A 27,144-nucleotide genomic window follows, 5' to 3' on the forward strand; every position below is an offset into this window, starting at 1 on the left:
GCCTGGATATTGTCCATGTCTTGCTGCATTTGGACATGGACTGCTTCAGTATCTGAGAAGCCACAAATGGTGCTGAACATTGTGCAATCATCAGCGAACATCCCCACATCTGACCTTATAATGGAAGGAAGGTCATTGATGAAGCAGCTGAAGATGGTTGGGCCAAGGACTCATAGGTATGACTCCAACTAACAGAGTTTTCCCCCTGATTCCCATTGAATCCAGTTTAGCTGGGGCTCCTTGATGCACACTTGGTAAAATGCTGCCTTGATGTCAAGGGCAGTCACTCTCACTTCCCACTCCCTTCCCCCTGTCCTTCATCCTCTTTGTTGTCCAGCGCACTGCACACCCTCATCTTGCGCTACCCCCCCCCACCCCATACACTCCCAGATTCCGCACGTTCTCCCCTTTGTCCTCCATCACCCCCCAAGCCCCATCATTTTTGTCTTTGTTACCTTCTGTCTGCCCTTGCGTGTACTTTGCTACCTTTTGATTGTAATGTCTGGTTGTTCCTCAGCTATGTGTTTCTGTTTTCGAATCTCCATCCCACGACTTTGCCAGCCTCTTACAGGTCATTGTTTGATAGACCTTGCCTTTCTCTGGTCATTTCTTCAAGTATATCCTTTTACAGTGTGGCTCTGTAACCAGTCCCTGAAGGTGACCCCCCTCCCATCCCTAACCACGTAATTCACACCTATACATTCCCTGAAGCCACTGTGATTACTTGTGTTCACTCTAAGATTGTTGAAAGGATTTATATTGCTGTATGTGAGATTAACTGAGCTCTTTGAGCAACCTGTGGTTCTGCAATGTTGTACATAACATGGGTTGGTGCTAAAGGTTTCTCCTTTTTGAGTTGATGGTGGGACTCAAAAGATTGTGAGTGAATTGGATGGTGTGATGTTCATGCTGAAAACTTTAAGCAATTTTGATGTGTCACCCCTTCCCTCAGAGGATGTTTTTAGAGTGTTGATCAACATGAATGAAATGCTAATTTTCTCTTATGTTTAGGAAGTGGAATATGTGAAGGAAGAAGCTAAGATGGTGTACTTGCTGGAATGCCTGCAGAAGACTCCACCTCCGGTAAAGAACTTCACTTCAGTCTAGTCCAGTTTGACTGTTTGGCCACTTTGTGTAATGAGGCAATACACCCAGTACATGATGGACTTTATGGGACATTACACAAACTGTCCTTTTGTACATAGTGTGAGAACGTCAGTCATCTCTCAGGTGTGTGACGAGTATGTTGCTGACCCATGGTCTTCAGTATCCAACCTGTGCTGTACCTGTCCTGGGAGTATTTGACATGACAGTGTAGAGGGATCTTTACTCTGTATCTATGCTGTGTTGTACCTGTCCTTGGAGTGTTTGATGGGACAGTGTAGGGGGAGCTTTACTCTGTACTTAACATATGCTTCTGCACCTGCCCAAGGAGTGCCACCGACAGTTAGGAACAGGGACAGAGAGACCTGGGGGGTTCATGTGCCTAGTCCTTTGAAAGTGGCAGGACACTTTGAGAAAGTGGTTAGCAAAACATATGGGATCTTGAACTTCATAAATAGAGGTATTGATACAAAAGCAGAGAAGTTATGCTGAACCTTTACAAAGCTCTGGTTAGGCCACAAGTAGACCATTGCATCCAATTCTGGTTAACACATTCTAGGAAAAGATGTGAAGGTCCTTGAAAGGGTGCAGAGCAGATTTACCGGAATGGTTCCAGGGATGGGAGATTTTATCTACAAGGTTAGGCTGGAGAAGCTGGTGTTGTTCTCCTTGGAACAAGGAAAGTTGAGGGGAGATTTGGTAGAGGTATAGAAGATTATGACCGGTTTAGATAAGGTAGACAAAGAAAGGCTGTTCCCATTTACCAATGGCACAAGGACTAGGGAACCCAGATTAAAGGTTTTGGGCAAGAGATGTTGGGCAGTTGATGGGGATGTGAGGAAGAATTTTTTTAACGTAGTAAATGATAATGACCTGGAACTCGATGCCTATGAAAGTGATGGAAGCAGAGACAATCAGTGATTTTAAAAGAAAATTGGATGGCACTTGAAGGAAAGAAACCTGCAAAGCTGTGGGGATAGAGCTGGGGAATGGGATTGATTGCTCTTCAGAGAGGCAGCATGGACTCGATGGGCTGAATGGCCTTCTGTTCTGTATGACTCCCTGGCCCTACCCTATAAAATCTTTTAAACATCTTAAAAACTTTAATTAAGCATCTCAGCTTAGTCTTTAAGGCAATGCCAGCCTTATATGAGCAACCTGTTCTCATAATCTAACCCTTTTAGCTTTGGCATCCTTCTGGTGAATCTGCCCTGCAGCCCCTTAACATTTAGCATATTCCTCCAGCACAGTGACCAGAATTGAGTGTAGATGCCTCAATCGGGTCTAACTGTAGCTTTATACATTTGCAGTCATATATTGTAGGATATGTTTCAATATACTTAGTAGGTTTTCAACTAAAATAAATAAATAAATAGTATTTTTAGGCTTGTAAAGTGCTTCCAAAAGATTTGTGTAACCTGTGTTTTGTGGGCCTATAATTCACACATGTGGATGAGATAACCATTGTGCTCTGAAACCTGCCTCCAAAGGGTCATTGTGAGCAGTGGGGGAAGAGTTTTACACTACCCAATCCCTCTTTATGGAGACCAGCTTCTGATCAGTAATTGTGCATGTGTTTGTGCTGTGCCTTCGCTTGCGTGTGCCCAAAGCTCTGGAATTCTCTCCCTAACCTCTCCACCTCTTTACCTCTGTTCTTTTAAGGCACTTTTTAAAACCTATTTCTTTGACTCAGCTTTATGGCAAATTTTAGAAAATCCTCCATACATGGCTCGGTGCCATATTTTGTTTGACAGCGCCTGTGAAGCTCCTTGTGGTGTTTTACTATGTTAAAGGTGTTACAAAATGCAATGCATGCACCTGTTTGTGTAAATATGCGCATTGGTCTGGTCTGTGTCATTTCTATGTGCAGACGTGTTGTTTGTGCACACGAGCTTGTACTTGCGTGCATGTTTGTATGCACCCTTATGTATTTGCGTGTTTTTTTATGTGTATGGGCCTGTGTTTGCGCATGTATTTTTTTGATTCATCCTTTGGATATAGGTGTCACAGGGCAAGGCCAGCATTTATCGCCCATCCCTAATTACTCTTGAGGAGGTGGTGATGAGCTACTTTCTTGTACCTCTGCAGACCATGTGGTACATATACAGTGCTGTTAGGAAGGGGAGTTCCAGGATTTTGACCCAGCGACGGTAAAGGGGCAGGAGGTTTAGGGGGGATGTGAGGAAAAACTTTTTTTACCCAGAGGATGGTGAGTCTGGAATGCGCTGTCTGGGAGGGTGGTGGAGGCAGGTTGCCTCACATCCTTTAAAAAATACCTGGATGAGCACTTGGCACATCATAACATTCAAGGCTATGGGCCAAGTGCTGGTAAATGGGATTAGGTAGGTAGGTCAGGTGTTTCTCACGTGTCGGTGCAGACTCGATGGGACAAAGGGCCTCTTCTGCACTTTGTGATTCTGTGATAAAGGAGCGATGATATAATTTGATAGCATCGGATGGTATGTAACTTGGAGGTTGGTGGTGTTTCCAGGCACCAGCTGCCCTTGTCCTTCTAGGCTGTAGAGGTCATGGGTTTGAAAGGTGCTGTTGAAGGAGGCTTAGCTAGTTGCTGCAGCACACCTTATAGATGTGTGTGTGTGTGTTTGTACTTACTTGTGTGCACTTGGATGTGCACATATGTGGTTATCTGTTTCTTTGTATGTTCGTGTGTGGGCATATGTGTTTGTGTGTCCCATGTATGTGTATTTGTGAAAATGTGTGTGGATGGGTGTGTGTATATGCACTTGTGTGCGCAAGCTTCTGACACCGTATGAGATGTGACCATTGCCTTCTGGGAGTGGAGCAGTGAAGGTTTCAGATAGTGAGCAGTTCATGTACCCTAACCAGTAGTCTGAGGTTTCTCTCAATGACAGAGAGTGTCTGAGAAGCCTCTGTTTCTGATTAGGAAATTTCTCTTCTGCTTTTAGCTGAGAAGGGGCTTTTGTAGGCTGTGAAACTCAACTATAAGATTGGTATCTAATGGCCAGCCTTGATATACCTTTCAGGTGTTAATATTTGCAGAGAAGAAAGCTGATGTAGATGCAATCCATGAATACCTGCTCTTGAAGGGTGTGGAGGCTGTTGCCATACACGGGGGGAAAGGTAAGCTGCAACACAAACTGTCAGCCCTCACATCTGTACCCTTACCACCTGGCATCACCTTCAGGAGAGATGGGGAGAACGATGAGTAGGTTTAGCCCATACTGCCAAATAAGGAGACTCTGCCTGGGAGTGTAACATCTTGCTTAAATAAGAGAGATTCTTGACTCTTAAATACTTTGATGTATGTGTGTGTGTTGTATAAAGGGTGTACGTTATACAGGGGTGAGAAATTTCCATTATGCGGTGGAATCCTGACTTTTAGATAAGGAAATTCCACCCTTTTAATTTTTTTGTGACCTCTGCCTTTCCTTAACTGCTGTCTCCAACCAGGCCAAAGCCAGGAGGAGAGAATCTCAGAAAGACTGGAAAATCTCTTCCAATAATGAGGCCAGGAGCTCATCCCACTGGGAGGCCAGGCTCTGCTGCTGGCTACTTGGTGGAACTGTGGGGCTCGGCAGAGGGAGAGGGGAAGAGAGGCGGGGCTCAGCTGGCTGGGGAAGGGGGCTGGGGAACAAGGCTGCTGAGTGAGTGAGGTGGGTTGGAGAGAGGGGTGTGTGTGTGTGTGTGTGTGTGTGTGTGTGTGTGTGTGTGTGTGTGTGTGTGTGTGTGTGTGTGTGTGTGTGTGTGTGTGTGTGTGTGTGTGTGTGTGTGTGTGTGTGTGTGTGTGTGTGTGTGTGTGTGTGGTTAGGGGGAGAGGGGCTGATTACAATGTGTGTGTGAGGGGCTCAGGGAGAGGGGCTTCACTTCTGTCAATATGGAGAACCTGGCTGAAACCTACATGAGCATGTGAAATACTATTTTTACAAAGTACTTTAAAAACACTGACTTTCATATTTACATGATGTATTTTTATTTGTTCATCTAGAATATGTTAACTCTAACAATTATCTACTGAATGCTGTTTTATTGCTGTTTTGTTTTTGCTGGCATCTGGAGTCCTGTTAATTTTCAAGAGTTTTTCTTTATATGTTCCTTCATGGGATGGGGGGACATCGCTGGCAAGGCTAGTATTTGTTGCATATCCCTAATGGCCCTTGAGATGGTGGTGGTGAGTTAAAATGGGGTCACATTGGAAAATAGTTTACTAAGCACTGCCATAGTCCTTTGCTTCACCTTGCATGTACATAATCTGCATGGTCACGTTCTGTTGTTATTTTGGACTTCATTCTGTAATACATGCACTAACAGCATTGAATGCTGAAATACTGAGGTCACTGGTGATTTGGTCCACATTCTTGATGGTACCGGAAGGCAAACAAAGGGAAAGCTACTACTTCTACCCACTTGAAGTCTAATAATTCCACCCATTTGAAGTCGCCTGGAAGTATTTGCATTCATTGCAGAGCATAGAAAGTGCAATAACTTCATTCCTTGTAACAAAAATCTTCAGAACTTCTTGTCTTTGGCCACCCTTATCCCTGGTTATAGGTATTGTATAGTATGCTATCTATACATGACTATCTGATAATGTACATTTATATTATAAATTTATGGTCATATTCTAAATAATGTAATATATATTATCAATATTGTAGTTATGCTATCGACAGTAGTTGTATGTTATGAATGATGGTTGGAAATTTCCTGGGGTTCTTTCGATAGCCCTCTGTAACTTCAAAGGAAGATGGTTGGAAGTTCCGTTTACACATCTATCTGGGGTTTCTGTGGTGATTGTGCATATTACAGATAGTGTGTAAAATAGTGACCATGTGTGGATATTATAGAAGAAGATATATTATAAGTAGTGTGTATAATGTGACACTCAGTGAAGATTGAACCTATTGTTTTCGACTTCCACTACAGACTCCAATCTTTTTTCTTCTCCCTGGCCACTGTTTGAGACTGAACCTTACTGCTTGCAACTGTGGCATTCTATTTGACCCTGAGCTGAGTTTAAATCCCATATTCTCTCAATCCCCAAGGCCACCTACTCCCCTTTCTGTATTATCACCCATCTCCACTCCAGTCCCGTCTCAGCTTTTTGGCTGCTGAAACCCTCATGCCTTTGTTACCTCTAGACTTGATTATTTCAATGCTTTTCTGGCCAGATCTTCCACCTTTTATAAACTTGCGTTAAAAAAAGTCCTGCTACTGGTAACCTAACTTTCACTAAATAAAAACAAAAAAACTGCGGATGCTGGAAGTCCAAAACAAAAACAGAATTACCTGGAAAAACTCAGCAGGTCTGGCAGCATCGGCGGAGAAGAAAAGAGTTGACGTTTCGAGTCCTCATGACCCTTCGACAGAACTTGAGTTCGAGTCCAGGAAAGAGCTGAAATATAAGCTGGTTTAAGGTGTGTGTGTGGGGGGCGGAGAGATAGAGAGACAGAGAGGTGGAGGGGGTTGGTGTGGTTGTAGGGACAAACAAGCAGTGATAGAAGCAGATCATCAAAAGGTGTCAACCACAATAGTACAATAGAACACATAGGTGTTAAAGTTAAAGTTGGTGATATTATCTAAACGAATGTGCTAATTAAGAATGGATGGTAGGGCACTCAAGGTATAGCTCTAGTGGGTTTTTTTTTAATATTTTTTTTTTATTTTTTTTATATAATGGAAATAGGTGGGAAAAGGAAAATCTTTATAATTTATTGGGGAAAAAAAAGAGGAAGGGGGAAACAGAAAGGGGGTGGGGATGGGGGAGGGAGCTCACGACCTAAAGTTGTTGAATTCAATATTCAGTCCGGAAGGCTGTAAAGTCCCTAGTCGGAAGATGAGGTGTTGTTCCTCCAGTTTGCGTTGGGCTTCACTGGAACAATGCAGCAAGCCAAGGACAGACATGTGGGCAAGAGAGCAGGGTGGAGTGTTAAAATGGCAAGCGACAGGGAGGTTTGGGTCATTCTTGCGGACAGACCGCAGGTGTTCTGCAAAGCGGTCGCCCAGTTTACGTTTGGTCTCTCCAATGTAGAGGAGACCACATTGGGAGCAACGAATACAGTAGACTAAGTTGGGGGAAATGCAAGTGAAATGCTGCTTCACTTGAAAGGAGTGTTTGGGTCCTTGGACGGTGAGGAGAGAGGAAGTGAAGGGGCAGGTGTTGCATCTTTTGCGTGGGCAAGGGGTTGTGCCATAGGAGGGGGTTGAGGAGTAGGGGGTGATGGAGGAGTGGACCAGGGTGTCCCGGAGGGAGCGATCCCTACGGAATGCCGATAAGGGGGGTGAAGGGAAGATGTGTTTGGTAGTGGCATCATGCTGAAGTTGGCGGAAATGGCGGAGGATGATCCTTTGAATGCGGAGGCTGGTGGGGTGATAAGTGAGGACAAGGGGGACCCTATCATGTTTCATGTTTCAATATTGTTTGATAACACATCTTGGGATTAAAAAAAATTCATTCATGGATTGTGGGTGGACAGCATTTATTGACCATCCCTAATGATTTTCTATGTTACAAATGCAAGTTGTTGTGGCTGAGTGTGAAAATCTTCCATTTCTCAACCCAGTGGAGCTTAGGGTTTGATTTATTTTTATTCTTGTTGAAGGAAGTTTGGATTGTGTCGGATAAAATGTGCTACTGAAGGTTGGTGTTTAGTATGAGTTGATCCTAATACCACAGCTTTGTACCAATCAGTTGAACAGTTTAATGTGATTTGTTCCTATTCTGGTTCATTGCAGACCAGGAGGAGCGAACTAAAGCCATTGAGGCATTCCGAGAGGGAAAGAAGGATGTACTTGTGGCAACTGATGTAGCATCAAAAGGCTTGGACTTCCCAAATATCCAGCATGTTATTAACTATGATATGCCTGAAGAGATTGAGAATTACGGTAAGAAAAGTCCCTTCATCTGTAGGTGTATCAGTGAACACGAGGTATGGGCCCCTTTGAATCTGGTGTTGATCTGGTTGACTGCATCAGTGTATGGTCTACTCTTCAATTGTACCTTAGGAACAGGAAGAGGCCATTTGGCCCCTCGGACCTGTTCCATCATTTGGTTACATCATGGTTGCACCACAATTCAATTTTCCTGCCTTTGCTCCGTATCTCTTGATACCCTTACCAAACAAAACCTATCGAGCTCAGTCTGAAAATTTAATTCATCCAGTATCAAATTGATAAATGAAGGAAATGGAATCTGAGAGTAACTAGCTAGCAATAAAAAAGCAGATTGCAAGAGCTTCTATCAGTAAAAAGGAAGAGATTAGCAAAAGAAAGTGTGGTCCTTAAAGGCAAAGACAGGAGAAATGGTAATGGGGAATAAGAAAATGGCAGGACATGGAACAGTGTAGGAGACACAAAGAAGGAGTGGGTGAACCAAGGGTCTAATGAGACCGAGGAACTTAAAGCAGTTAATATTATTAAAGAAAAGGTACTGGAGAAGTTAAAGGGATTAAAAGCTGACAAACCGCCTTGGATCTTTTAGAAAAACTTGAGCAAACATTCCCACAGTGCAGCACTCAAGGAGAGCTGCACTGTTGGAGCAGCTGCCTTTCAGATGAAATGTTATAACAAGATCCGTCTGCTCTCTCATGTTGGTGTATAAGATTCCATTGAACTTTTTCAAAGAAGAGCAGAGAAGCTCTGCTGTCCTGGGTAACATTTACCCCTTAGTCAATGTCAGTAAAAAGATTTTCTAGTCATATCACATTGCTGACTGTGGGAACAAATTAGCTGCCCTCTTTCCTACAACAATGATTATACTTCAACAAGTACTTTATTGACTGTCAAGTGCTTGGGGCGTTGGGAGATCACAAAAGGCACTATGTAAATGCAAGTCTTTATTGCATTTAAAATTGGCGGCTGGAGAGATGTAATGACTTTGATCTTCTGGAACTGCCTCTGTGACTCTAGAAACCCTCTGTGGATTGGGAGATAGCAAGTGTAAACTCTCTGTTCAAGAAGGAAGAGAGAGAGAAAACAAGGAACTACAGGCCAGCTCGATATCAGTAGTAGGGAAAATGACAGAATCTTTAGTAAGAATATGGTAATAGGGCAGATGGAAAATCACAGTGTGGTTAAACTGAGTCAACATGGCTTATGAAAAGGAAATCATGTTTGAAAAATCTGTTAGAGTATTTTGAAGTTGTAACTTGTAGGATGGAAAAAGAGGAACCAGTGGACATTGTATATTTGGACATTCAGAAGTCATTCAATGAATTGCAACACAAGAGGTTTGTCATACTCATGGGATTGTGGGATAATATTAAGATTGCTTAATATCAGAAAACAGAGTAGAAATTATCAAGTCATTTTCAGGAAGACAGGGTGTAATTAGTAGAGTGCCACAGGGATTGGTGCATGGGTCTCAAGTAATTATAATCTATATCATTGATTTAGATGAGGGGACCAAGTGTAATGTATCCAAGTTTGCTGATGATATAAAGGTGGGAAGCTGTGAGGAGGACACTAGTAGTATCAAAGGGTTATAGACAATTGAGTGGACAAGAAGGTAGCAGATGGACTATAATGTGGAGAAGTGTGAATTTATTCACATAAATAAAAGCAAAATGCTGCAGATACTAGAAATCTGAAATTATAATAGAAAGCGCTGGAAAACTCAGCAGATCTGGCAGCATCTGTGGAGAGAGAAACAGAGTTGACATTTCGAGTTGAATATGACTCTTGTTTGGACTGTTCCAAGAATAAGGATGTCTTGCTGCAATTATATAGGGCTTTGGTGAGACCACACTTGGAATAGCATATACAGTTTTAGCTCTGTACCTAAGGAAGGGTACACTTGCCTCACAGGAGTTGCAGTGAAGGTTCACTAGGTTGATTTCTGTGATTAGAGAGCTGTCCAATGAGGGAAGGTTGAATAGAATGGACATATAGTTTTTGGAGTTGAGAAGAATGAAAGATTATTTTATTGAACCATGCAAAATTCTTAAGAGGGCTTGACAGGGTAACCATTGTGAGACTTTCTCCTGGCTGGGAAATCTGGAACATGGAGTGACAATCTCAGGAAAAGGGACCTCCTTCTTGTGGGTCTTTGGAATTCTCTATCATGGAGAACTCCGGATGATCAGTCATTGAGTATATCCATGGTGGAGAAAGATTTTTAGGGCAAAGGAATCAAGGGCTTTGGGGATTGGGCAGGGAAGTGAAGTTGAGGTTGAAGATCAGCCATAATCCTAGTTAACAGTGCTCCCATTTCCTATGTTCTTAGGTCTTGGGGTTTTGTCTATCTTAAGTCCCATTATTTCCTCCATTGACATTTTTTAAACTTGCATTAAAATCGATAAATTCTTCCCTTGACTTATTTTTAGATTTCCTTGTACTATCCATTCCAGGAGTGTATCTACTCTTTTTTTTCTTAATATTTATAAAAACTTTAATGTTAGCTTTGATAACCCTTTTCTTTAGATTCACTTTCTGCACCTCTTATTACTTCATTTTTTAACCCTTTTTTGCATTTTATAACTCTTTCAGTCTCTTGGATTTCAGTTTTTGCTTTTATTCGTGTAAAGCGTTTAACTTGATACTGTCTGTTGTCTTATTTGTTGACCATGGTTACTTACCGCATGTGCTGGTTTGGTATTCTGTCAGTTACTTCCTCAAATACTCCCCGCTGTCTGTATGATTGCACGTTAACAGCTCAGCTCAATTTACTGTTAGCAATTCATTTCTCATCTCTTCGAAGTTTGCCTTGCTTAAATTTAAAGTTGTTGTTTTCTCACTTCTTCTCAAACCTAATATCAAATGTAGTCACCTCTGGTTTTTGTTCAGGAACAGGGGAAAATTGAAGAGCAGAAGATCATTGTGTTTAGTGGTTTAAGTTGAGCTTGATGCACATCTCCATGAAGTTACAGCTCAACCAGTCCCTGAATTAATAGACGTGTATTCAAAATATAATGCCCTAGACTCCAGTGTGTGGCAAGTCAAATCCATGTAAATCCTTTCCTTTACTCAGTTCACTTTCCCAGTATGATACCTGGTCTTTGTGTTGCTGATGAATTTGGCTACTGTCTGCGGGGCTCTGTTTCTGCAAGTCCCTTAAATCTGAGCACTTTCTCTATGTTCAGTTCACAGAATTGGACGTACCGGTCGATCAGGGAAAACAGGGATAGCCACAACATTCATCAACAAAGCTTGTGGTAAGTTTTTTTTTTTAATTCCTTCATGGAATGTGGACATGGCTGGCAAGCCCAGTATTTGTTGCCCATCCCTAACTGCCCTTGAGAAGGTGGCGGCGAACTGCCTTCTTAAGTCCATGTGATGCCGCTACATCCACAGTGCTGTTATGGAGGGAGTTCCAGGACTTTGATCTAGTGACAGTGAAGGAACAGCGATATAGTTCCAAGTCAGGATGATGTGTGGCTTGGAGGGCAACTTGCAGTTGGTGGTGTTCTCATGTGTCTACTACCCTTGTCCTGTATGTGTTAGGGATTGTTGGATTGGAAGGTGCTGTTGAAGGAGTCTTGGTGAATTGCTGCAGTGCATCTTGTAGATGGTACACACACAGCTGCCATTGCATCATAGGAACATATGACTTGGGAGCAGGCCATTCAGCTCTTTGAGCTGTTCCACCATTCAGTAAGATCATGGCTGATCTGATTGTGGTCTCAACTCCACCTCCTGTCTCCACCCATAACCCTTGACTCCCTTGTCAATTAAAAATCTGTCTAACTCTGCCTTGAATAAATTCAATGACCCAGCCTCCCCAGCTTTCTGTGCAAGAGAATTCCACAGACCAAAGACACTATGAGGGAAAATATTTGTCCTCATCTCAGTCTTAAAAAGATCTCTTATTCTTAAGCTGTGTCCCCTAGTTCTAGTCTCTCCCACAAGTGGAAACATCCTCCCAGTATTTATCCTATCAGGTGCCCTCAGGATCTTGTATGTTTCAATAAAATCACCTCTCATTCTTCTAAATTGCAGTGGGTATAAGCCCAACCTGTTTGACCTTTTTTTCATAGGATAAACCCTTCATCCCAGGGTTGAGTTGAGTGAGCCTTCTCTGCACTGCTAATGAAACTTTTCAAATAGAGGCCAAAACTGTGCACAGAATTCCAGATGTGGTCTCACTGAAACCCTGCCCAGTTGCAGTAAAACTTCTCTACTTTTATATTCCATTCCTGTAATAAATGGCAACATTCCATTTGCCTTTCTAGCCAATGCTGTACCTCCATTCAAACTTTTTGTGATTCATGTACCAGGGCACCCTCTGTACCATCAAGTTCTGCAGTCACTCTCCATTTAAATAGTACACTGCTCTTCTATTCTTCCTGCCAAAGTGAACAAGTTCACATTTACCTACATTATACTCCATCTGCCAAATCTTTGCCCACTCACTTAACCTGTCTATATGCCTTTGCAGACTCTCTAGCTTCTCTTGACAACACACTTTCCTACCTATCTTGGTGTCATTGGCAAACTTAGCTATCATACATTCAGTCCTTTCATCCAAATCATTGATGTAGATTGTAAATAGTTGAGAAATCAGTGATGGAGGCGATGAATGTTTAAGTTGGTGGATGGGTTGCCAATCAAACAGACTGCTTTGTCCTGGATGGTGACTAGTGGAGTTCTGCAAGGGTCAGTGTTGGGACTACAACTTTTCATTTTATACATTAATGATCTAGATGAAGAAACTGAGGGCATTCTGGCTAAGTTTGTAGATGATACAAAGATAGGTGGCAGGACAGGTGGTATTGAGGAGGCAGGGAGGCTGCAGAAGGATTTGGACAGGTTAGGAGAATGGGCAAAGAAGTAGCAGATGGAATACAATGTGGGGAAGTGTGAGGTCAGGCACTTTGGTAGGAAGAATAGAGGCAGAGACTATTTTCTAAATGGGGAGAGAATTCAGAAATCTGGAGTGCAATGGGACTTGGGAGTCCTAGTCCAGGATTCTCTTAAGGTTAACTTGCAGGATGAGTCAGTAGTTAGGAAGGCAAATGCAATGTTGGCATTTATTTCGAGAGGACTAGAATATAAAAGCAGGGATGTGCTGCTGAGGCTTTATAAGGCTCTGGTCAGACCACATTTAGAATATTGTAAGCAATTTTGGGCCCCGTATCTCAGGAAGGATGTGCTGGCCCTGGAGAGGGTCCAGAGGAGGTTCATGAGAATGATCCCAGCAATGAAAGGCTTAACATATGAGGAACGTTTGAGACTCTGGGTCTATACTCGATGGAGTTTAGAAGGATGAGGAGGGATCTGATTGAAGCTTACAGAATACTGAAAGGCCTGGATAGAGTGGACGTGGGGAAGATGTTTTCATTAGTAGGAGAGACTAGGGGATCAAAGGTTACGGGGAGAAGGCGGGAGAATTGGGTTGAGAAACTTATCAGCCATGATTGAATGGCAGAGCAGACTCGATGGGCCGAATGGCCTAATTTCTGCTCCTATGTCTTATGGATGGTGTTGAGCTTCTTAAGTGTTGTTGGAATTGCACTCACCCAGTCAAGTGGAGAATATTCCATCACACTCCTGACTTGTTCCTTATAGATGGTGGACATGCTTTGGGGAGTCAGGGGTGGGTTACTCTCCTCAGAATTTCCAGCCTTGGACCTGCTCTTGTAGCCACAGTATTTATGTGGCTGGTTCAGTTCAGTTTCTGGTGAATGGTAACCCCCAGGATGTTGATAGTTGGGAATTCAGCAGTGGTAATGCCATTCAATATCATGGGGCGATGGTTAGATTTTCACTTGTTGGAGATGGTCATTGCCTGGCACTTGTGTTGGGTGAATGTTATCAGCTGAAGCCTGAATGTTGTCCATGCCTTGCTGTATTTCAACACAGACTGCAAATTATAGGGAACTGGAAGACTGTAGTAAACTGGCTTATGAATTTACAGTAGATGTTATGGTGACTGCATCTTTGAGTTCCTAACTGAAACAGGGTGAGAGGAACTTTATTTGGCAACAACTACAAATCAAGGTGCTGTTAAATGGGTGTTTTCCTTCCCCCTGTTCCCCATCTCTATTTCTGTGAATATCTGAGTCTGAGTTTAGGACAGAATTTTGCTGTCAGTGAGCAGGAGGTGGGGCCCGCTCGCTGATGTGTAAAATGATGCGGGATGATGTCGGGTGGAACCCCCAACCTCACCGCTCACCATTTAAATTTTCAGGAAGATGGGGGCGCAGCAAAATCAGCTGTGGTCCCGCCGACCTGTCAATGGCCAGTTGAGGCCATTGACAGGATCATTGAAACAATTAAAGGAACTGCCCATCCGACCTTAAGGCCAGGAGCCCCAGCAGTGAATAGAGAACCCCGGCAGGATGAGGTTTCATGCAGGGGTCTAAAAAGTTTAATAAAGTTTTACTGTAATTTATAACATGTGCCATCTCATGTGACAGGGGGACATGTTAGGGAATTTTTTTTCTTCTATTTTTAATTTTTTTAAAAGTGTAAGTGATCTCCCTGAGGCAGCACTTAGCCTCGGGGAGATGTGCGTTCTGTCGTGCACATGCCTGAAAGAGCGCACTCTCACTTTTGGGGAATCCCCCCCGCTTGCACAGGGAGTGCATAGCGCTTCCTGCCAAACTTCACGCTGGACGGGCCTTAATTAGCCCACCCACTTAATAAGGTGGCGAGGACCCACTTGTCTGGCGGGGATCGGCTCCCCACCGGAGACTGGGTTGGGCCGCCCGCCCAGCCGGCAGAACATTCTGCCCTCAGAGTTACTCTGGGCAATAAACACACACTCTGGGCTGTACGGCTAACAGGATGTGGGTGAACACGGCACTTGGAAACGATTGAACGTACTTAACTTGGCTCTCACGGAAGGTAGAATTGTGTATTTTATTTGAAACCCTTCTTTCATTTAATCGTGGTTCTCCTTAGTGAATTTTCTCTCTGAGCTGAGTTATCTGACCTTGGTCTGGCTGGTAGGCGGGGAACTTCCATTAGATGCAATATCCTTAGGCTCAGGAAGGAAAAGATTTCTACTCTGGCCCTTTGTGCCATGTCTCGCATTGCAAAGTGCGTGTGTGAATACTAGGCATGGACAGAATCAATTTTGGTTGGGATGTGAGCCAGGATCAGGTAGCCTGCAGACACTCGTATCCAGATTGATGGGAAGAATGGTCACTTGTGAAAAATGCTTGTTGCTGGACCTCAGCCAGTTTCTGTGAAGCTGTTCTATGGCCAAGAGTAACCGGCTTCAGGTGTGGGTGTGCAAATATGTAAAAATCTGTGGGTAGCACATACTGTTGCTTTGTTCAATTGCTGCTAGGGCTATTGTGTTGGACAGACTTGTATTCATATTTGGTACTTTAAATGTAAACTATGAGAAATAAACTGTTGCATTGCATTTTAGTGTTTTTGAGGTTCACTAACGCATGTTTCCCTTACAGACGAATCGGTGTTGATGGATTTGAAGGCTCTGTTACTGGAAGCTAAGCAGAAAGTCCCACCTGTTCTCCAGGTCCTCCAGACAGGAGATGAGACAATGCTGGATATTGGAGGTACACTGACAATGGCCATCAGCTTAACCCTTCTACTTTCAGATGCCTGACTTTGAAAAGCGGAATAGGAAGCCTTGTGCCATACCACACCTCACATCTGTCGAAGTGCAGGGAAATAAAGCAGTCATTCTGTGCATAGCAAGATTACAAGAAGGGCTGGGCTTTGGGTGGTGCAGTGTTAGGCTGCACTGAGACCAGCTTATTTCTGGATGATATGTAGCATTTTTGTTTAACGCTTCAGAAGATCACTGAGTTTTTCAAAATTAAATTTCTCCCCGATATCTACACTTCTCCACACACCTGACAGTGAGGTGCACAGGTGACTGACTGCCTGGTTTGTGTTAATGTCAGTGAAACCAGGTTTAAAAGATTGCTTGTTTCTTTTGTTTTCCTCTGTCTCTCTTGCAGAAAGCACCTAGGCCTCTGCTCTAAGGATTTCCCTGCACCCCTCACCTAAAACCAGGCTAAAACTGGGAACACTATTGTAGGCCTTCATAAATGCTGGCACTGTTTGAAACAGTGCATTCTCTGCAGACTGGGTGGGTTTAATGCTATACTCTCTACCTGGTTGATGAGATATATTCTGCCTGTACAAGCAAATTCACAGACTTATCTACCTTATAATGTTTATTTAACTTGATTTCCCTCTCTTGACCTGGTGGACTGGGAACAAACGATGAGATGTTCCATATATTTGTTTTCATAAAAGCATGTTTCAGCTGTGCATTTTTCCTCTGCTTGTGTGATCATGCCCGCTGGATATGTTGGGGTCTGTACTCTGTAGTAGACATGCATCAGTGAGAAACCTTATTTATACAAGAGCTGCTAATAAATCCCTCCCATACAACCACACCCCTCCACCCTATGTCCTCTCCAACCCCACCTTTGCATGCACTCCCAATCTCTGCAGCCCCTCCCAGCCCGCTGCACTACCACCGGCTGCTCTTCCTGCTTCTCCCCTCTCCCACCAGTATGCTCTTCCTTATGTCCTCCCCCTGGCTCCCCTCACTGCATGCTCTGCTCCCCAGCCCAACCCAGCTGTTTAGTTTGCTTGGGGCCTCATACAATTTGAGTTTGTTGGATAAATGTTGGCATTGATCATTGAATGACTTATTCAGCAAAGTGGGTAAAGGGCCTGATGGTTGTTTGTAACAACTGTATTACTTAAACAGCTAGTGGCAAGTATCCCTGTGAAGGGCTTTGTGATGTAGGCACTGCAAGAACTGAGGCCACCTGAGGTCTGGTGGAAATGTGTTTGCTATTTTGTGTGTAATTCTGGTTCTTTGTGCAGGTGAAAGAGGCTGCACCTTTTGTGGTGGTTTGGGCCATCGTATCACAGACTGTCCGAAACTGGAGGCCATGCAGACGAAGCAGGTCAGCAACATCGGGCGCAAGGACTACCTGGCTCACAGCTCAATGGACTTCTAACCTCACACCTCCCCAGTGGAACCAGCAGCTCCTGGACCAAATGTGTGCACCACAGAGAGAGAGAGAGAGAGAGAAACCAGGTGTGAGATTCTGTGGTCAGCTCCATGCATTTCCCAAAGTTCATGTTTTCTTGACCAGCTGAAAGCACTTTTACCTATAATTTTAGAAAGGAGCATCTCATTGTTGCAGAAAACTCCAGCTTGTAATGCAGTTTGCTACCTTATTTGGATGTTAAGAGCCTGATGAACAAGCGTCGGCTTTTGTCAACCTGCATCTCAACAGTGGACTTCAGTAAATGGAATATATCCTTGCACAATCCTCAATATTTGATGAATGTTCTTGGTTTGGTGATCTTCATTGATGTGTCCAACGCTCAACTGACCAAGAAAGTAATTGTATTTGTTGAAAATAAAGTATTATTTCTGAAGCAATTTGTTTAGTGCCTCTCTCTACCCTTCCCACGTCTTATAAAATTGCTCCTGACTCCAGGATCCTCCTGAAATGCAAAGGTGACCCCAACTTCTCCATTAGCCACCCCCATTGCACATACATTCATAGGCAGAGACCCGTCCTTTGCAGGCAAAAGGAACATGTCCAGGCATTGTGTCTTTTGAATTAACAAAACTTTGGGGGACAATAGCTCCCTGGTGCAATCTCCATGGCAGTGCCTCAACCAAAGTCAACTTCCAACCATTCAGTACTCTTTCCTCATGCAGTAGAAATTGTTGCTCGCTTTGGAATTTGGCATTTTTGTGTCTCCCCTTGTGTGCAAGATGAAAAGCTTTGAAAACATGCCTCTTTTTTCAGCAATATCAGAATTACATAAATGGTTACGGAAGGAAAAGTAAATTAAACAGCCTTATTTGAAAGTATTGATAATTCTGTGGCCAACACAGAAAATAACAAAGTAAACAGAGGAACTGGAGGGTGAGAAAGCATGAGGCAGAATAAGAGTAGGTTGTGTGAGGTTGAATAGAAGTCAGAGGACACAAAGCAGCTTTGAGAGTCTCTGTCTGAATCAATATCTTATTTACAGCCTGAGAATAGTGATAAAATCAGAAAGGTGAGGCAGAGCTGGGAGAATGGATCTTGTGTATAGAATAGTACCAAAGTAAAACTGATGAACTGGGTGCTGCCCAAGGGGTGTTCTTAAGCAGTAAATGGAAGACCAGAAAACTGCTAGAAAGGGAAGCAATCACAAGATGTATAAAGACCAGATACAGGAACTGAAACAAGAGCAAATGGATGCTGGAAACCTGAAATAAAAACAGAAAATGCTGGAGATACTCCGCAGGTCAGGCAGCATCTTTGGAAAGAGAAACAGAATTAACGTTTCAGGCCTGTGACCTTTCATCAGAACTGGGTAAAGTTAGAAATGTAATGTTTTGAGCAAGTGAAAGGAGGGGTGGGAAGAAGAACAAAAGGAAAGGTCTGTGATAAGATGCAAAAACCAAAGGTAGAGGGAACAAGACAAGCAAAGACACAAAAGATGTGTCTAGAGGAAGTGTGATTGGCAAGATAGCAGCTGTCTGAAGCAGAGAGAAGAAAAAAATAACCAGCAAAGAAACACAAAACAAAATGGGGACAGAGGTCACAATGTAAAATTGAGACTCAATATTGAGTTCAAAAGTCTGCAAAGTGCCTATCTGAAAGATGAAATGCTGTTCTTCAGGCTTGTGTTGAGTTTCATTGGAACACTGTAGCAGGGTAAGGACAGAAAGGTCAGAATGTGAGCAAGGTTGAGAATTAAAATGACAGGTGAGTAGAAGCTCAATGTTATGCTTACGGACTGAATGGAGGTGTTCTGCAAAGCAATCACATTGTGCGTTGATCTCCCCACATCATAAACAGTGACACATGTAAATGCTAAGTTGAAAGAAGTACAATCACAGTTCCACTTCGAAGGGGCGTTTGGGGCCTTGAACTGAGAGAAGGGAGGAGGTAAAGGGATTGATAGATCATTTTAAGATTAACGTTCATTAGGAGGGAATTTGCTTTGAGTTCTAGCAAAGTTAATCACATGAACACAAGGATTTGTATTAACATCGAAGGTTAGCTGGGACAATGGAATTTCCTCAGCCAGTCATAACATTATCTATCTGGGTTGCCCAGGACATCTGTCCCTTTTTGAATTTGTTCTTGGGAAGTGGGCTTCACTAGCAAGGCCAGCATTTATTGACCATCCCTAATTTCCCTTGAGAAGGTGGCAGTGAGGTGCCACCTTAACCCCTGCAATCCATGTGGTGTTGGTACATCATCGGTGCTATTAGGAAGAGAGTTACAGGATTTTGGCACAGTGATGGTGAAGGAACAGTGACATAGTTCCAGCTCAGGATGGTATGTGGCTTAGAGGGGAACTTGCAATTGGTGGTGTTCCCATATATCTGTTGCCTTTGTCCTTCTAAGTGTTAGAGGTCGCAGGTTTAGAAGGTGCTGTTGAATCCAAAACTAGGGCCCTGAATCTAAAGAGAACTACGAGGGTGAGGTGCGAGTTGGCAATGATGGGTTGGGGAACCTTACTAAAAGGGTTGACAGTGGAAAGGCAATGGCTAATATTTAAGAAAGCATGCATGAATTACAACAATTATTCATTCCTGTCTGGTGCAAAAATATAACAGGAAAGGTGGCTCAACCATAGCTTACAAAAGAAGTTAGGGATAGCATTAAATCCAAAGAGGAGACATAAAATTGACAGAAAAAGCAGCAAGCCTGAGGATTGGGAGCAGTTTAGAATTCAGCAAAAGTGGACTAAAAGATTGATCAAGAAGGGGAAAATGGAGCACGAGAGTAAACTTGCAAGGAACATAAAAAATGACTGTAAAAGCTTCTACAAATATGTGAAGAGAAAAAGATTAGTGAAGACAAACGTAGGTCCCTTACAGTCAGAAACGGGGAAATTATAATGGGGAACAAAGAAGTGGCAGAAGAATTGAACACATATTTGGGTTCTGTCTTCCCAAAAGAGGACACATACAATTTGTCAGAAATGTTAGGGAGCCAATGGCCTAGTGAGAGGGAGAAATTGAAGAAAATCAGTATTAGTAAAAAAATTGTGCTAGAGAAATAGTGCTGGGGGTGCCGTTCCTTTGCTGTCGCTGGTTCCAAATCCTGGAACTCGCTAACAGCACTGTGGGTGTATCTACATCACATGGACTGCAGTGGTTCAAGAAGGCAGCTCACCACCATCTTCTCAAGGGCAATTAGGGATGGACAATAAATGCTGGCCCAGCCAGCCAAGCCCACATCCCGTGAACGAATAAAACAAATAATGGGGTTAAAGGCTGATTATCCCCAGGGCCTGATAATCTACATCCCAAAGTACTAAAGGAAATGGCCCTGGGAATATTGGATGCAATGGTGATCGTCTTTCAAAATTCTATAGCTTCTGGAGCAGTTCCTACAGACTGGAGGGTGGCAAATGTAACCCCACTATATAAAAAAGGAGGGAGAGAAAGAACAGAGAATCACAGACCAGTTAGCCTAACATCAATAGTGGGGAAAATGCTTGTGTCTATTATAAAAGACGTGGTAACAGAACACTTGGAAAGCATTAACAGGATTAGACAAAGTCAGCATGGGTTTATGAAAGGGAAATCATGCTTAACCAATCTACTGGAGCTTTTTGAGGATGTAACTAGTAGAATAGATAAGGGGCAACCAGTGGATGTGATGTATTTGGATTTCAAGTAGGCTTTACATTATTAGGTCTACATCTGAACTTGAGTGGGACTAACATCCTTGCGAGCAGGTTTGCTGGTGCTGTTGGGAGTTTAAACTAATTCAGCAGGGGGACGCGACACAGAATGTTAGCAGAATAGGGACACATCATAATACAGTAGAACAATCAAGTCAGAGGGAGTACAGCTGCATTAAGTTTCAAGGGAGTAAGGCAAGGCTGGATGGCCTCTACTTTAATGCCAGGAGTATTACAGGTAAAACGGATGAGTTAAGGCTGAGGATTGACATGTGGAATTGTGATATAGTAGCCATCACAGAGACGTGGTTGAGGGAGGAGCAGGATTGGCAGTTCAACATTCCAGGATATAGAATCCTCAGGCGATGCAGGAGAGTGGGTAAAAGAGGAGGAGGCATTGTGTTATTAGTTAAGGAGTCAGTTACTGCAGTAAGGAGAGATGATATCTTGGAGGGGGCATCGAATGAAGCTTTGTGGGTAGAGTTTAGGAATCAAAAAGGGGCAACCACATTGTTAGGTGTTTATTATAGGCCCCCAGATCATCAGCGGGGAATTGAGGAGCAAATATGTGCACAATTTGCAGAGGTGTGTAAAAACAATAACAGGGTAATTATATTAGGTGATTTCAACTTTCCAACATTAATTGGGATATACATAGTGTTAAGGGCTTGGATGGAGTGGATTTCTTGAAATGTGTACAGGAGAACTTTTTAGGTCAATATGTAGAGGGTTCAACAAGGGACAGTGCATTGCTGGATCTAATTCTGGGGAATGAAGCCGGACAGGTGGCTGAGGTGGTGGTGGGGGAGCATTTTATTGATAGTGACCACAACATGGTACAGTTTAAGTTTGTCATGGACAAAGAAATAGACAAGTTGTAAAAAAATGTTTTGGATTGGGGGAGAGTGGATTTTAGCAAAATAAGGCAGGATCTGGCCAAGGTAAAGTGGGAACAGCTACTTGTGGGGAAATCTACAGAGGAGCAGTGGGGGACGTTCAGAATGGAAATGGGGAGGGTACAGGTTCAACATGTTCCCTCTAGTGTGATAGGAAGGAGTAACAGGCCCAGAGAACCATGGATAACCAGAGATATTCAGGTTACGATGAGAAGGAAAAGAGAGGCTTTTAGCAGGTACAAGGGAAGCAAATCAGCGGGGGCATTAGTGGAGTACAGACAGTGCAGGGTGGAGCTTAAGAAAGCAATTAGGAAGGCAAAGAGGGGATATGAGAAAGCTCTGGCTGGTAAAAGGAGGGAAAATCCCAAGATATCCTATAAGTATATCAGTGGGAAGAGGCTAACCAGGGAAAGAGTAGGACCCATAAGGGACCAAGGGGACAATCTATGGGTGAAGCCAGAGGACATCGCTAGAGTGTTGAATGAATACTTCACATCCATCTTCACCCAAGAGAATGAGAATGAAGGTATCGAACTCAGGGAGAGAGACTGTGAGGTTCTTAAGCAAATTGATATAGGGAGTGACAAGCTATTGATGGTATTGGCAGGCTTAAAAGTGGACAAATCTCCAGGTCCAGATGATTTGTGTCCCAGACTGCTGAGGGAGGCAAGGGAGGAGATTGCAGGAGCTATGACCCAAATTTTTAATTCCTCTCTGGCCACGGGGGAGGTGCTAATATGGTTCCGCTATTTAAGAAGGGTTGTAGAGAGAAGCCAGGGAACTACAGGCCAGTGAGTCTCACGTCAGTGGTAGGGAAACTATTGGAAAAAATTCTGAAGGAGAGAATCTATCTCCACCTGGAGAGGCAAGGTTTGATCAGGGATAGTCAGCATGGCTTTGTCAGAGGGAAGTCATGCCTAACAAATTTGATTGAATTTTTTCAGGAGGTGACCAGGTGTGTAGATGAGGGAGTGCAGTTGATGTAGTTGATATGGATTTCAGCAAAGCCTTTGACAAGGTCCCACATGGGAGACTTATAAAGAAGGCAAATGCACATGGAATACAGGGTAATTTGATAAGGTGGATTCAAAATTGGCTTAGTTGTAGGAGATAGAGGGTGATGACAGAAGGATGCTTTAGTGACTGGAAGCCAGTGTCCAGTGGCGTACTTCAGGGATCTCTGCTCGGTCCCCTACTATTTGTCATTTATATAAACGACATAGATGACTATGTGGGGGGTAGGATTAGTAAGTTTGTGGATGACATAAAGATTGGCCGGGTGGTTAACAGTGATGTTAAGTGTCTTGGGCTACAGGAAGATATAGACGGGTTGGTAAAATGGGCAGATAAGTGGCAGATGGAATTTAACCCTAAAAAGTGTGAGATGATACACTTTGGAAGGAGTAATTTGACAAGGAAGTATTCAATGAATGGCATGAGACTAGGAAGTTCTGAGGAACAAAGGGACCTTGGCGTGTGTGTCTATAGATTCCTGAAGACAGAGGAGCATGTTAGTGGGGTGATGAAAAAGGCATATGGGACATTTGCTTTTATCAATCGAGGCATAGATTACAAAAGTAGGGAGGTCATGTTGGAGTTGTATAGAACCTTGGTGAGGCCACAGCTGGAGTACTGTGTGCAGTTCTGCTCCCCACATTATAGGAAGGATGTGATTGCACTGGAGGGGGTGCAGAAGAGATTCACCAGGATGTTGCCCGGGATGAAACATTTAAGTTATGAAGAGAGGTTGGATAGACGTGGGTTATTTTCGTTGGAGCAGAGAAGACTGAGGGGTGACCTGATCGAGGTGTACAAGATTATGAGGGACATGGACAGGGTGGATAGGGAGCAGCTGTTCCCCTTAGTTGAAGGGTCAGTCACAAGGGGGCATAAGTTCAAGGTGAGGGGCAGGAGGTTTAGGGGGGATGTGAGGAAAAACTTTTTTTACCCAGAAGGTGGTGATGGTCTGGAATGCGCTGCCTGGGAGGGTGGTGGAGGTGGGTTGCCTCACATCCTTTAAAAAGTACCTGGATGAGCACTTGGCACATCATAACATTCAAGGCTATGGGCCAAGTGCTGGTAAATGGGATTAGGTAGGTAGGTCAGGTGTTTCTCATGTGTCGGTGCAGACTCGATGGGCTGAAGGGCCTCTTCTGCACTGTGATTCTGTGATTTTGATAAGGTCTCACATAAGACACTAGTGGGCAAAATTAAAGCTCATGGGATTGGGGGTAATATACTGGAATGGATTGAGAATTGGTTGACAGGCTGGAAACAGAAAGTGGGAATAAATGGGTCTTTTTCCGGGTGGCAGGCAGTGACTAGTGGTGTACTGCAGGGATCAGTGCTTGGGGCCCCAGCTATTCATGATATATATAAATTACTTGGATGAGGGAACCAAATGCAGTATTTCCAAGTTTGGTGATGACACAAAATTGGGTGGGGTTGTGAGGAGGAAGCAAGGAGGCTTCAGGGTGATTTAGACAAGTTGTGTGTGTGAGCAAACACATGGCAGATGCTGTATAACGTGGATAAATGTGAAGTTATATGCTTCAGTGTGAAAAATAAAAAGGCAGAGTATTATTTAAATGGTGATATATTGGGAAATGTGGATGTACAAAGGGATCTGGGTGTCCTTGTACACCAGTCACTGGAAGTAAATAGACAGGTACAGCAAGTAATTAGGAAGGCAAATGGTATGTTGACCTTCATTGCGAGAGGATTTAAGTTCAGAAGTAGGGATGTCTCACTGCAGTTGTACAGGGCCTTGGTGAGACCACACCTGGAGGATTGTGCACAGTTTTGGTCTCCCTACCTAAGAAAGGATATACTTGCCATAGAGGGAGTGCAGCAAAGGGTCACTAGGCTGATATCAGGGATGGCAGGACTGTTGTATGAGGAGAGATTGGTTCGACTGGGTCTGTATTCACTAGAGTTTAGAAGAATGAGAGGGGATCAGATGGAAACGTATAAAATTCTAACAGGACTACACAGACTGGATGCAGGAAGGATGTTTCCCCTGGTTGGGGAGTCTAGAACCAGGGGCCACAGTCTCAGGATACAGGGCAGGACATGTAGGATTAAGATGAGGAAACATTTCTTCACTCAGAGGGTGGTCAACCACAGAGGCTGTGGAGGCCGGGTCACTTGAGTATATTCAAGAAAGAAATTGATAATTTTTTGGCTATTAGCGGCGTCAAGGAGTATGGAGAGAAAGCGGGAATATGGCGTTGAGATAGAGGATCAGCCATGATCATATTGAATGGCGGAGCAGACTTGAGGGGTTGAATGGCCTACTCCTGCTCCTAGTTTCTATGTTCAGTGTAGGAGCCTTGGTGAGTTGCTGCAGTGCATTCCTGCATGGTGTACACTGTTGCACAGAGTTGCCAGTGGTGGAGGGAGTGAATGTTTAAGGTGGTGGATGGATGTTGATCAAATGAGCTGCTTGAGTGTTGTTGGAGCTGCACTTATCCAGGAAAGTGGAGTGTATTGCATCACACACCTTATTTGTGTCTTATAGATGGTAGATAAACTTTGGGGAATCAGGTGAGTTACTTGATGCAAAATTCGCCCTGCTCTTGGAGCTACAGTATTTATATAGCTAGTCCAGTTCAGTTTCTGGTTAATGGTAACCCCCAGGATGTTGATAATGGGGGAATTCAGGATGGAAGAACCATTGACTGTCAAGGTTAGATGGTTAGATTCTCTCGCTGGAGATGGTCATTGCCTGGGACTTGTGTGGCACGAATGTCACTTATCAGTCCAAGCCTCAATGTTGTCCAGGTCTTGCTGTTTGCAGGCATAAACTGCTTCAGTAATTTCAGTAACTGAGGAGTTGTGAATGGTGTTGAACATTGTGCAATCATCAGTGAACACCCTCACTTCTGGCCTTCTGGACAGAGTCAAATGGGAAAAAAACTAAGATCAAGAACAAGAGGGCACAGATTTAAGGCAAATGGCAAAAGAAGCATTGCAGACATAAGAAGAAACTTTTTCATGCAGCCAGTGGTTAAGATCCGGAATGTACTGCCGGACAGTGTGGTGGAGGCAGGTTCAATCGAGGCATTCAAGATAGAAATAGATTATCGGAAAAGGAAAAAAAAATGTGCTGGGTTATGGGGAGAAGAGAGGGGGATGGCACTGGGTGAATTGCTCGTTTGGAAAGCAGGTGCAGGCACGATGGGCCGAATGGCCTCCTTTAATGCTGGAACAGTTCTGTGATTCTGATGGAGGGAAGGTCATGGATGAAGCAGCTGAAAATGGTTGGGCTGGGGAGACTACCCTGATGATCTCCTGCAGCGCTGGCCTGGGACTAAGATGATTGGCGTCCCACAATCACAATCATCTCGGTTCGTGCGGACTATGACTCCAGCAGAGCAGGGGAGATTCCCCCAACAGTGGGGTGCAACATCAGGGGCTGGATCTGATACAGGGTAGGGGTTGCAGTGGAATTCTGACTGACAGTCTGGAGCGGTGATGTTTGCAATAATCTGTGCTTTGCAATGCAAAAGAAAAGGCTTCTGACACTAGGGTAGCTTTTTGCAAACTTCCGGGATTGTGCTTTGCTTTCCCGGACGCTGTTGTATTACGGTTGGCGGAGTTTCTTTTCGCATCGTTCTGACCACAGCTTTTCCCAAAACTCCCGCGCGGCTGGGCTTGCGAGGCTATTCCGCTGATTTAATACAGTGCTTTCATTGGCGCTGTGCATTATGGGTACACGGAGGCACCATTTCCTCCTCACATTTTTTGATATAGATGGAGATTCATCCATAGGGAGGGTGTTCAGTTCGATGTTCATTGTCAGCTCTGGTGCAGCGGATACCACTGACATCTGAGTCAGTAGGTTGTGGGTTTGAATCCTACTTCAAGGACTTAAGCACAAAAATTTAGGCTAACAATCTAGTGTCTTAAGGGAGTTCAATACTATTGTAGTTGCCCTCTATTAGATGAGACATCAAACCGAGGTTCTGCCTGCCCTGATTGAAGAAGACCAGTTTAATTCCCTGGTCAATATTTATCCTTCAACCAACATCACTAAAGCAGATTATCTAGTCATTTTATCTTTGCTGATGTGGAATTGACCAATTTGTTCTTTCTGCTGTTGACATCCTTTCTATGCTGAGAGCTGGCCTTTTATTGCAACCTCACTCTATCTTAATTCTATCATTACTGCTGTTTGGCCTGCACACTTTCTTCACTGGCATTGTATTTCTCAGAATTTCTCATAATATAACTGCTGGTAAAGAACTGCAGACAGATACTGAACCACAGGAAATCCAATCTTCAAACAACATTTACCAAGAGTGAACAAGTATCCTCTGAGTAGACACCACATGACCAGACACCAGAAACATGTTTGAGAATTGGCAAACTCTAGTAGAGGGATGCCTTGGGTCTTGTGTAAAGTTAAGATACTGTGTTGGTAGTGAGAAGAGTTGTTTGAGGCCAGATTCAAGGAAGAAAGTTATCATGGGGAGAACAGTAGGCATACTGAGCTGGGAAGAATAGTAGCAGATCAATATTTCCATAAGCTGTGGCAATTAATGTTTCAGGGCAAGAACCAGGATATGAGAAGAAA

General features: G+C 43.6%; 1 pseudogene; it reads left to right on the forward strand.

The window, feature by feature from the left end:
• The window catches only part of LOC121293945, a 31,870-nt pseudogene extending 14,467 nt beyond the window's left edge, over positions 1-17,403 (forward strand).
• The last annotated feature ends 9,741 nt before the right edge of the window (positions 17,404-27,144 follow it).

Source organism: Carcharodon carcharias, chromosome 22 (assembly GCF_017639515.1).
Source record: "Carcharodon carcharias isolate sCarCar2 chromosome 22, sCarCar2.pri, whole genome shotgun sequence".
NCBI lineage: Eukaryota > Metazoa > Chordata > Chondrichthyes > Lamniformes > Lamnidae > Carcharodon > Carcharodon carcharias.